The sequence below is a fragment of the Dama dama genome, chromosome 18 (genome assembly GCF_033118175.1).
Source record: "Dama dama isolate Ldn47 chromosome 18, ASM3311817v1, whole genome shotgun sequence".
Lineage (NCBI taxonomy): Eukaryota > Metazoa > Chordata > Mammalia > Artiodactyla > Cervidae > Dama > Dama dama.
The window spans coordinates 8,424,216-8,436,779 of NC_083698.1; the positions used below are offsets into that span (position 1 = coordinate 8,424,216).

At 42.4% G+C, this 12,564-nt stretch overlaps 1 long non-coding RNA gene across 1 annotated transcript in view; it reads right to left on the reverse strand.

Annotated features, from left to right (window-relative positions):
- Positions 1–3,194: 3,194 nt before the first annotated feature.
- LOC133072046 (uncharacterized) overlaps positions 3,195–12,564 on the reverse strand; it is a 199,096-nt gene continuing 189,726 nt past the window's right edge. Inside the window, exon 3 of the long non-coding RNA XR_009696613.1 lies at positions 3,195–3,868. This is a non-coding gene — a long non-coding RNA (uncharacterized LOC133072046). The remainder of the gene's footprint in view (positions 3,869–12,564) is intronic.

The following is a 12,564-nucleotide window of genomic DNA, read 5'->3' on the forward strand; positions in this document are numbered from 1 at the left end:
TAAAGGGAATTAAAAATACCCTGACTTAACATTTTAAAAAATACTCAACTGACTGATTGATTTGTTTTTTTGTGTGGTCCAACTGGCCTGAATTTCATTTAGCAGCTTACAGTAACTAGCTGTGGTAAATTATTTCTTCACCATTCTTCCACCCCACTCCCCTTAGCTGAGATGCATTTTTAGCAGAGAAACTTCCCAGTGTCCCCAGCTTGGAGTTTGGCCAGGTGATTTGCTTTGACTAATGAAACATGAGAGGACTTCTGTGTACTACTCTGAACCAGACTTTGTATATTTGTGGCTTGGTTTGCCCTCTCATATTCTTGCAATCCTCCATGAAGAGATTGTCCCAGGACATCAGTTTCTTCATTCTGAATCCCAGAATAAGAAGACATATGGAACAGACTTGAATCTAACCCATATCCTGCTGCCAAGCCCAGCCAAACCCAGCTGAGTCACAACCCAATCCACAGATCAGTGAGCAAGAAACCAACATTTGTTGTTAGAAGTCAACAGAGATTTGGGGTGTTGTTTGTTCTATAGCATTATTTCAGTATAAAGCTCACTAATTCAGTAATCTTGTAGTAAATTATTCTTGCATGCTCTATATTTTATATAAATCATAGTAGACAATTCAAATTATATATCTGATTCTCCAATTTAATCAAGTCTCCATATGAACAAGCAAAAAAGAAAAAGTTTGTACCACGTAGCTTCGTAGCCACATTTGGGTGGATGCAATGGAAATATACCTGCGTCCCATTAGATTAGAAATATTTCAGTTGGTTTCTACTAGTAGGTCAGGAACCTAGCAAGGTCTTCAAATATGCAAGGCCTCCTACCATGCACCTTAGAGTGCAGCCGCTCTTACAGGCTTTACATTGGCGCAGAATAACACCCCAGCCAGGGAGAGGATAGAGGACAACAACTTCTCATGACCAGCTGTTCATTTGCATAACTCCAGCACAAGGGTGACATCCTATCAATGTGATGATGAGCTGGAATAGGGATGAATTTCAATATTCACATATTACCGTGGGTATCTATCTCCCCCACCTTAAGCTGACATCTGTGATGGCCTTTCTGAATAACTCAGGGCATCAGAGGGTTGCTCTCTCCCATAAGCCAAGATAGCTTTGGCAAACACATCTGTATAATGTGTGCGCTGGGCACATTTCCTTGTTGAATTATTCAACTAAATCTGATAATGAGAGCACATTGACACAGTTAAACACTCAGGTGAATAAAGGATTCACTTTGAAGTGCAGACATTTTTGGAGTCGTCTGTGTTTTAACAAGTGATGATTCTTACTACCCTCATCCAGGGAAGAAGAAACTTAAGAAAAGGTAAACTAGAGTTGAGCATGCTGGAGGCTTTTTCTGGCATGATTTCAGGGAGATGAAAGGTGGAGCCAGTTTCCAGTATTCATCTGAGCCATCAGTCTTTTTTGAATAAATGTAATGAATTTTAAGAGATGGGAAAATGAGACTCAGTTCTTAAGTGAATCTTATTCCTTCCTCTGAACTCCAATGGGACATAGAGAGATGAACACAAGTACTGGTATCAACACATCTGATTTCTGATCCTCCCTCTGTAAAGCCCCTCATGCACAACCTTTCAAAAACCTTGGGCTTTTTTCATCTCAAAGCTCACTCTGTAAAATGGGAGAAAATTGACTGACTCCCCCATTGTTACCACAGTAAGTACAAAGCATCAACAAAAGTTTTGCAAATACAAGGCTATCCAGAAATACAAATTTGGGTAATGGTTGTATTTAAATATGATGCATACAGTGTAAAGCATCTGACAGTCATGCTGGCTGTTTCCACAATAAGGACATCATCACTGACAGTGACTTGGCACTTGGCAAACGACACCTTGTATTTTTATTAGTGTTCTTGTCTCTCCAACTGGTCTGCATATCCTTACAAATAAGGACGATTCCTCAACTCTCTTTTAATATTCATAACTGAGTACATTATGGAAAACACAAGGGAGGTGATCATTGATTGTATCCTGAAGTGTTAGCCATTCAGTTGTGTCCAACTCTTTGTGACCCCATGGTCTGTAGCCCACCAGGCTCCTCTGTCCTTGGAACTCTCCAGGCAAGAATACTGGAGTGGGTTGCCATTCCCTTCTCCAGGGCATCTTCCCAACTCAGGGATCAAACCTGAGTCTCCTGCATTGCAGGCAGACTCTTTACCAACTGAGCCACCAGGGAAGCCCTGATTGTATAATAAAAGTAGTTGAGAGTTGCTATTTATTGATTCTCTTCCATGTGCCAGACCCTGCAATAGGCATTTAACATATACTGTCTCTGATTCATACAACTGTACGATAACTCCAAAGGAAAAGAATTATCCCCATCTTACAGATCAAGAAACTGAGGATCAGACAGATTATGAGACTAAGTCAAGGTATACTGCTAGTTTAATTAAGAATGACTCTGCATGTAATGAATAAAACATTTTAAGTAAGTAGATGGTCATAGTTAATTGTGTAGAAAAGCAAGAACTAAAATAAAGTATTACTAATAGTTGCTGACCTAGTTCACTGTTCTTATCAACTATTCAGTGTCTGCTAGGATCAGAGAACTTACTTAACCTCTGAAACCCAAGCTTTATATCAGTGTCTAGAGAAGAATGTAAATTGTGCAAATGCTCATTTCTTAACAGAGAAATAAGTTCAGTTGCCTAAGATGTCTGGTCTAAGATGTCTTTCTTTCCAAATGATTATATCTAACTTAATGAAGTGATATTTGTTTGTCAAAATGTCATGCTTACTTGTCCTTGAAAACACATATAGCCAGTCATATCTATATTTTACACACTATTTCCCCCATATTATATGCTCAAGGAGAAAACTGTAAAAGCAAGACGAGAGAGAGAATTTGTAAAAGTTGGGTGTTCATTCTCCGGTGACCTCCACATGATCGTAATCCAATACTGTGGATGAGTCATGTCAATGAGTCTCGTCCTTACAGTATCTCTTTCACGATCAGGAAAGAACCACTTAGCTAACCGCTCTCTTTTTGCCTCTGAGGCAATGAGAACCTAGACAGATGAAGTGACCAGACTGCGGTCAGTTGGCCTGGGTCTGAGTTACAATTAGAATCCAGGCTTTCTTTCCATTCCCCCAACCCCAAATTTCCAAATTACACTTTTAAAAGTATACTATCCTTTTCTCGTAATAATAATTAAGAAATATAAGCTTAAGAAACACCTAGTTTTCTTCAGTCTTGAATTAGCCAGTGACTTGAATAGTAAGCCTTCAAAAACATACAGTAAATCCAATTTTAAAAAATCAACTCTGCTCAGCCCCAGCTTCAAGGAGCACAGGGAACCTTTCCTTATTTACAAAAACCTTCACATTTCTTGTTGCATTTCATTCTCACTGCAATCCTGTGAGCTGCTATTATGATCTTGATTTTGTAGGTGAGGAAACTGTTGGTCAAGAGAGACTAAATCATTCCGCTGGTGGGTGGCAGAGCCAGACTCTAAATTGGCTGCATAGCTTTGACTTCCTCGATGCCTCCCTTTCAACACAATTCCTGATTCTTCTCATGGAAAAGTTGTCTAACTGTCTCCCAGTGAGTTCAAGCGTCCCTTCGCAGGGGAGAGAGTTTTGGCCAAGAGTGGGGGCCAGGCCAGGGACTATGCTCTCAGCCCTACACCCTTTTTGGTGTAGCCACGTTCATCAGTGGAATATGAGCAGAAGCGTTCTGTGTCAGAAGCAGATGTGCCTTTACACACTTCTCCTTTCCCATCCTCTGGCGTGTGTTGCTGTCTGGGGCGTCCTTGGAAGGCACGTGCTGAAGACGGCAGAGCTGCTGACCCAGGGTCCCTAACAGTGGAACAACTGTGCCTTAATCTGTAAGCAAAAAAAGAAAAAAATGTTTCTTGGGAAAACCAATGACATTGCAACCTAGCTAACAGTACCCTAGCAAAAGGAGTATACTTTTTATTGGAGAAGAGGATTAAGATTTCTGTTACTTCTTATCACTATAAATACTTGTTTGCTAAATTCACTGACTTTAACGTTACAAAATGGAAATGACTCTCCCAAGTCATTTCCCAATGACTTCCTTTCTGTCCCTTGATTTTCTCTTAGTTAAACCTTCATGATAATTACTGGGCTTCCCAGGTGGCACTAGTGGTAAAGAATCTGTCTGTTAATGCAGGAGACGCAAGAGACGTGGGTTCAGTCCCTGGGTCGGGAAGAACCCCTGGAGGAGGGTATGGCAATCACTCCAGTGTTCTTGTCTGTAAAATCCCATGAACAGAGGAGCCTGGCGGGTTACAGTCCATGGAGCTGCAAAGACTCAGATGTGACGGGGCACACAATGATAAGCACGATCCTATATTTCTATGTATGGTACTCAAAGTAGGTATGATACACAGACTGAAGCAGCTGGGCACTCAAACCCGAGTGCCATAAAAGCACATTTATAGCATAGCTATTTGTAAAATAAATAGATACCTGACAAAATTTTTTCTTAAAGCCTCCCTTCTTTTAAACCCTTTCAAGCACTCCCCATCTTCAAAAACATTTTTGAGGAAAATTTACATCTCTGACTGGGCAGGGAGAGGTGGTCTGGAATGAATCAGCAAGGATTTATTGTTTTCTAGGAATATAGTTCACACAAGGGCTTTCTTGCTGGTTGACAGCCCTGAGCCTTACCACTGCGGATGCTCCCTTGGCAACACACAGGACCTGTTGTCTGGGCACTGGTTCCAAAATGTGGCCTAAAATTTATGCCGCGACCTCACATCGCCCACATTTCCCTACCACACAGTGGGTCTGAGGCCTTCACTCCTTTCATCCTCTTGATGTGGTTGCTCCAGGAGTGAGGAGTGGGAGAAATGATGGTTTTGAAAAAGGTACCTCGAAAAATTATTTTGACAATTCCCTCCTCCACTCTAAGCTTTCAACTTTCTCTCTCTCCCCACCATGTCAAAGTATTGCTCCTCTCAATATGTCAAGTCTAAAACCTGAATCAAAAATCTGAAAAAAAAAGGAAAGTTTTGCCAACAAAGCAGTCCCTACAGCAAATGATAAATACCTCAAGCGCTTTTTGGAAAAAAAAAAAAAAAAATCCTGAAAGCAGAGTTTGGTCACTGGAGTAAATCCCCATAGAAAAAGAAATAAATCTCTGTGACATGTGCTAATGTACACCATTTCCCTTAAACACCTCTTCCTGTCCACTTTCCACACCTCCTTCCCCCTTTTCCCAATGCTGCTTTTGTTCTGTGTCTTTTGGCCTTCAGGGGACAGCTTAGCCAGCAGATGGTACCAGGAAAACTGAGGGTATTGCATGCAGCTGCATGTAAGCATATTGGTGAATTAAAATTCCAGGTCTAGGATCTGAAATAAAAATCATTGCGAGCAAAAAGATGGATGATTTTTTTCCCATGCCTTATTCATTCATGTGCACAATAAGAATTTACCATTCACCTATGGTGTCAGTACTGTTTAAGGCAATGGAGACATAAAAAGAAAAGATGTGATCTCTGTTTCCTTAGCCAGGTACATGTTATAAGTTTAGGAATCCCAAACAAACTATACAACTAAAACATAAAGATTGAGAGATTCAACTAACTAAACAGAAAAGACCCACACGTTGAAACGCATCACACATGAGTCAGGAAAAGTGCTCTTGTTTTGTTTGTTTGACTGTTTGTTTGTAGGAGGACTATCCTAGAATGGATTATCAGGAATCACATGTTATATGACAGGTGACATATAACACCTGAAGAGACATCTTTGGTCTGCAAACATTTTGAGTCAGACTAACTATAGCCCGGAGTTCAGATTTGTTCTCCTCCACCCAAGGGATGGATATGGACGCTAGGGAGAGTCTAGTGGAGATGCACAGAAGAGAGGAAGGCTGCAAAAGAAGGTGCTGGAGATGCTGATGGAAGCAATAGAAGGCTCCATCCTCGCTGGCTTCACATTCAGCTCTACCATGACTCACAGCATGTTCCCCCGAGCAAGTCCCAAAGGGACTGTCCAGATTGAACTTCCACTGTGAAACTTCCACTCTTCTCTGGCTCTTTTGCTGTCAAAAGGGGCCAACCCAGAGTTGCCCAATAAGTCACCTTGAACTACACCTGCTTTGCATTATTGCCTCATGTTTCTCTTCCCTGGAGATTCTTCAGCCATCTGGACCACGTTGTGGCATGACACACTTCTCATTTTCTCCACAAACATCCCTGATTGAAGGCAGATGACACCTGACCTCCAGCTCACCTTAGGAATCTGTGCTAAGTCTGGCCAAACACAACTAGGTTATAGTGTGGCTGTTATTCCTATCTTCCAACTCTGTGGGTCACAGGTTATTTTATAGAACTCCAGCTATTGTACAGGGAGATCACAACCAGATTGAAATACTGTTTAAGTCAAACATCTAGATAATTAGACCATAAGTCCAACTATTAAGAAAAGTCACCCCTTTAGAAATCCTTAGGAATAGACTAGACATTCACCTGCCTTGGATGTTTAAATATACTTCTATATAGAAGACGATTTTTTGATATTTCAACACTCTAACCATATAGCCCAAATACATTAACATTTATTAACATTTAATAACATATGTTAAATATGTTTATTACCATTTAATAACATATCACTTTTAACATTAACACATAATAACATATGTTAACATTTCTCTAGTTTTTACTTCCTCTTTGGTCCATGTGTTTGGGAATGAAAGGAAGAAAGTGAAGAAAGAAAGTGAAGTCGCTCAATCGTGTCCGACTCTTTGCAACCCCATGGACTGTAGCCTACCAGACTCCTCCATCTATGGGATTCTCCAGGCGAGAATACTAGACTGGGTTGCCATTTCCTTCTCCAGGGGATGGGAATGAAAGGGAGGTGGAAAATCTGCCCATAAATTATAGCTACTGTATAGCTCTTCCATGGGGCTGAAAGTGACCCAGTAATTTTTAAGTCTGATTAACTCTTGCCCCATTTAAATGTATTACACTGGTTTGAATGAGATCCATTGGCTTGATGCTTTTGGCATCGCCTTCAGTTTCTTCCATCACCGTCATTATCATTGAACTATACTGTGTTCTCTCTCTATGATAGGTTCTGTGCTAAGCGCTTTACACACATCATCTATTAGAAATCTCACCACAATGCTATTAGGTGGGTACTATTAGTGCCCCCATTTTGCATACAAGCAAACTGAGACTAAGAGAGATTATGTGACTTGCCCACTGGTAATAAAGATATCTATTTTTTTTTTTTTGTCTAAATAACCTAAGGCATTTGATAAGGAATAACTTTTATGACTTGAAACCTCATATTTCCTGGGTGATTTTTACATTTCTTGCTTTTATTTCAAGTGAATGAAACCTACGCATCCCCTTAGTCTTAAAGTATCTCTCTCTGCTACTCTCTCCTCTCTGCTTCTGGGATCTGCTCTCTTTTCCTCTCTTCTACTTACTCTCCTCTCTCAATCACACTTCTGTCCTCATCGCCCCCATATGTAGGGCTTCTATGCAACTTTCCTTCCACCTTTCTCCTCTGCCTACTTGCAAGAAGTGCAAATCACAAGGCATGGCTGCAGAGAAGCACTCTCCCATACAGGCCCATAGCAGAGAGCTTTTATTTGCAAGAAGTCTGAAAGGCTTTAACACAGAAAGAGAATTTTCCCCTGCTCTCGAAAATTATTGGGCAAGTTTCCAAACTCCCACTGTAGTAGGAAAAAAAAATCCAACTATCTGGAGCATTTTATGCACCTGACACCATCATGTTAGTGGCATCAGATTACATGCTCAGTACAGACTTCTGCCACATGCTGTTGCAATTAACCACACGGGAATGTGCAGGCCAGGACCCCTCACAGTTATTCAATCATTGCCATAGTACAACATACAGAGCAGTGAGCACTAATAATGCTCTTGGAACATAATGCTATATTTCATTAGGAAATGAAATTGTGACTTTCCTGGGAGTGACAGCTCTGGTAGGAGGAGATGATGGCCCGGATTTCTACTTATCACCAGAGCAACGACTCTAATCCTCCAGCTCCATGTCAGGTCTTTGATAAAGAACCTCCAAGGAAACTTCAAGATGGTTTGATTGGCTGAAAACAGTGTTTAGATTTTAGATGCCTGATCAGTCATGAGAACTCACTTAAGGGATAGGTATTAGGAATTCACTAGTCCTTAATGCAGACATTGCATTGAAACCAAGAGAGGTCAGTTCAGTTGAAAATGCCTGTGGTACCTGCCCCAAGACACCTAAAATACTGTAGCATCTAAGAACTCTGCTTCTGGACTTTACTCCCTACTGCCATCTCTTCCAGGGACACCTGCACCCTCAAGCTCCTCCCAGGCTAGTAGGGACTCCAGGCCATGTCTTCCTTCTCTGTGAAGAGTTCCAGATCTGTACCTACCCTCCTCCCTGCCTCCTAACACCTGTACCTGTTAAAGGCCTTATTCTGAACATGTGCTTCTGACTTGGTTTTAGAACTGCTACCATCTAACTACCGAAACAGAAATTTGAAGATATTATTTTCTGACTGATACTATCTTCTATTTTAATCACAATGGGGTATATTGACTAACAGTGCTGCTTAACAGTAATTAGAAAATAGGACAAAAAAGCAACACTTTAGAAGTCCTATAATGGAGTCCTTTCTTTCGTCTCCTGATCCGCTAAAGGCTTTGCATAGCCTTCAAAATATGTATGATTTTAGTCCTGCAGAGAAAATCTGTCCTGTGCAACTATGATCTAATCAATGGCAATTGTGAAACTGCGGCTTCAAGAAGAGGCACTGGGCTTCCCTTGGCAGTGCAGTGGCTGGGAGTCCACCTGCCAATGCAGGGGACACAGGTTTGACCCCTGGGCTGGGACGATCTCACATGCTGCGGAACAGCTAAGCCCACTCACCACAACTACTGAGCCTGCTTGCTCTAGAGCCCATGTTCCGCAACAAGAGAAGTCACTTTCATAAGACCGTGCACCACAACTAGAACATCGCCTCCACTCTCCACAACTAGAAAGTCTGTGTGCAGCGAAAAAGATCCAACGTGGCCAAAACTTAATAAACAAACCTTTAAAAAAGGTTAAAAATTTTTTGAAATAGGCACTGATCCTGAAGAAAATTCTGAAAGAGATGGGAATACCAGACCACCTGACCTGCCTCTTGAGAAACCTGTATGCAGGTCAGGAAGCAACAGTTAGAACTGGACATGGAACAACAGACTGGTTCCAAATAGGGAAAGGAGTATGTCAAAGCCTTGACATATTGTCACCCTGCTTATTTAACTTATATGCACAGTACATCATGAGAAACGCTGGGCTGGAAGAAGCACAAGTTGGAATCAAGATTGCCAGGAGAAATATCAATAACCTCAGATATGCAGATGACACCACCCTTATGGCAGAAAGTGAATATGAACTAAAAAGCCTCTTGATGACAGTGAAAGAGGAGAGTGAAAAAGTTGGCTTAAAGCTCAACATTCAGAAAAATGGTCTCATCACTTCATGGGAAATAGATGGGGAGACAGTGGAAACAGTGTCAGACTTTATTTTGGGGGGCTCCAAAATCACTGCAGATGGTGATTGCAGCCGTGAAATTAAAAGATGCTTACTCCTTGGAAGGAAAGTTATGACCAACCTAGACAGCATATTAAAAAGCAGAGACATTACTTTGCCAACAAAGGTCCATCTGATCAAGGCTATGGTTTTTCCAGTGGTCATGTAAGGAGAGTTGGACTGTGAGGAAAGCTGAGTGCCGAAAAATTGATGCTTTTGAACTATGGTGCTGGAGAAGACTCTTGAGAGTCCCTTGGACTGCAAGGAGATCCAACCAGTCCATCCTAAAGGGGATCAGTCCTGGGTGTTCATTGGAAGGACTGATGCTGAAGCTGAAACTCCAATACTTTGGCCACCTGATGTGAAGAGCTGACTCATCGGAAAAGACCCTGATGCTGGGAGGGATTGGGGGCAGGAGGAGAAGGGGACGACAGAGGATGAGATGGCTTGATGGCATCACCGACTCGATGGACATGGGTTTGGGTAAACTCCGGGAGCTGGTGATGGACAGGGAGGCCTGGCGTGCTGCAATTCATGGGGTCACAAAGAGTCGGTCACGACTGAGCGACTGAACTGAACTGAACTGATCCTGAAGATAGTACAAGAGTGACAAGGTTACTGCCTGCAGTTAGACAGGGCCAGTGCATGCCAAGACACAAATGAAAAAGATAAATTACTATAGGTTTTGGCTTCAAGGCAGATGACAATTACACCCTTGTTTGGAAGTAGGAGATTTTGGGTTTACTGTTGCTAATAAACCTAGAAGCCACACCAACACTACCTGGGAAAATTAGATTGGGATATACTCTTTTTCTCACTTGTAAGTAGATATCTAAATACCTTTGTAAGTACAGAATTTATATTATTGTTACCTAGAGTTACATAATGTGACGGAGACAATGCTATGCGTTCATGAAAGCCCCTTCATTTTTCTTCTAGAACTTATAAAACCATACCTCAGCACTTCCCTCGTGGTTCAGAAGTTAAGAATCCGCCTGCCAATGCAGGGGATGTGAGTTTGATCCCGGGTCTGGGAAGACTGCATATGCCAAGAGGCATCTAAGCCCATGTGCCACAGCTACCGGGCCTGTGCTCTGCAACAACAGAAGCAACTAATGAAAACCCACACACAGCAACACAGACCCAGTGCAGCCAGAAACAAATGAATGAATAAAATATATTTTAAAATCATAGATAAAACTAGGCCACCTTTTCCAGTCTCCTCCGAAGTTCTGAAGCCCTATGACTAAGATCCTGCCAATAGAAGGTGGGCAGAAGCCACATCGGGCACTGTCAGACCCAGCCTCTAATCCTCCTGTATCCCCCACCCCTTTGCCTCCTTACCCTCACTGGACCATGATAAGAGCAAGAAATATGAACTCTCCTCATCCCATACACCCCCTCAAATATCTGCAGCTTGTTACAACAGTTATCCCAGTGGAAAAATACACTCCCTTGTGCTCAGGAAGGTTCAGTGAGAACCAGTGAGGTAACTGTCACAGCGAATGATTCCAGGACACAGATTTTAAAAATAATAATAAATAGAGATCCAGGTTCAATCCCTGGGTCAGGAAGATCCCCTGGAGAAGGAAGTGGCAACCTAGTCCAGTATCCTTGCATGGAAAATCCCATGGACAGAGGAGCCTGGCGGGCTACAGTCAGTCCATGAGATCAGAAACAGTCAGACACAACTGAGTGACTAACTTTCACTTTTTCACCATGGGGTCTGGCTTCATGGTGGATGCCAATTATACCCTCATTTTGAAGTAGGATATTTTTGGAATATTGTTGTTGGGAAATCTCTCTTTCCTGTCTCAACTTCCGTTTTTTCTTCCTGAATAATAATACCAACATTCCTTGTGGGGTGCGCTCTTTTCCGCCCACCTTTGTGGCCTGAGGGGACCCCACCGCTCCCTCCGTACAGGACATTCTACAAGCACTCAGTGGTTTTCATCTGAGTGAATTCGAACAAAAGGAATGTGGTGATGTAGGCAGTAAAGTAATCTCAGCCCCTTGGGTTCCTTGGCCTTTCCCATAGAGCATGTGTCCTCAGCCAATGCTGAGGAGTCAGACCCTGCATGAGGCACAGTGTATGGGGGAAAGCGCGTGACTTAAAACAGATGAGGGTTTTAAGTTCAGCCTGTGCTCAACAGTTAAATTCAATTTAGAGACTTCCCAAAACCTTTCTGAAGTTACAAAAGGGCCATGAGAAATCAGCTTCTTTCTTATGTGGTTGCAGATTTAATTCTGCAGTTCGTGAAGCTGCGTCAGAGTGCTTGCATAACTCTGCTAGCTGCCGCTATTGGAAAGGAGGCTGGCTGCGTCTCTGCGGTTAAATACCTACAGTGATTACACAAACATTCAGCCCCCACCCTTGTGCTAGATGTGTGAGCCGGGGGTCTCCTGCTCCCAGAGAATTCAAAGATGCCTAGCAAAAGAGCCATTGAAAATGCCTGACAGAGGAAAATACTAAAGGGGTAGACCTGGCGCCTCCGAGGTTAAGCTTGAAAAGCCCATCCCTGGAAGGAAGGAGAGACTTGAAAGTCTGAGAGAAATACTCAGCTAGAGTTACAGGATTGAGAGGGGTACTGGAGACTCTTCCCGCTGAGATCAAATTCCCTGCCTCTGTGTGGTCAGCGCGAGCCTTTTTCAGCATCACAGAAAACCTGCCTGTTCCTAATTGCTCCTCACAACTCGCACGTAGGTTCAGGATGACCTTCTGGGAGACAGCAGGCTCCAGCAACTTGGACCCCTTTACACTGACTTGCGGTGCTATACTATTTTTTTTCTTTAACACCAAACAGTCTGAATTTGGAAGCCAGAAATATGGTCCCCATCCCATAATTAATTGGTTAGTAACGTAACCTTCCTCTCATCTGGGTCTGTGAATGGGAGAGTCTGTTATTGGAGGCACACAATAAATACTTGCTGATCTGACATCCCCTAACTTTGACGTCATTTGTAAGAAAGTTTAAATTTTTTAAATCTCTATAGAAGAGTGTTTGCTAATCTAG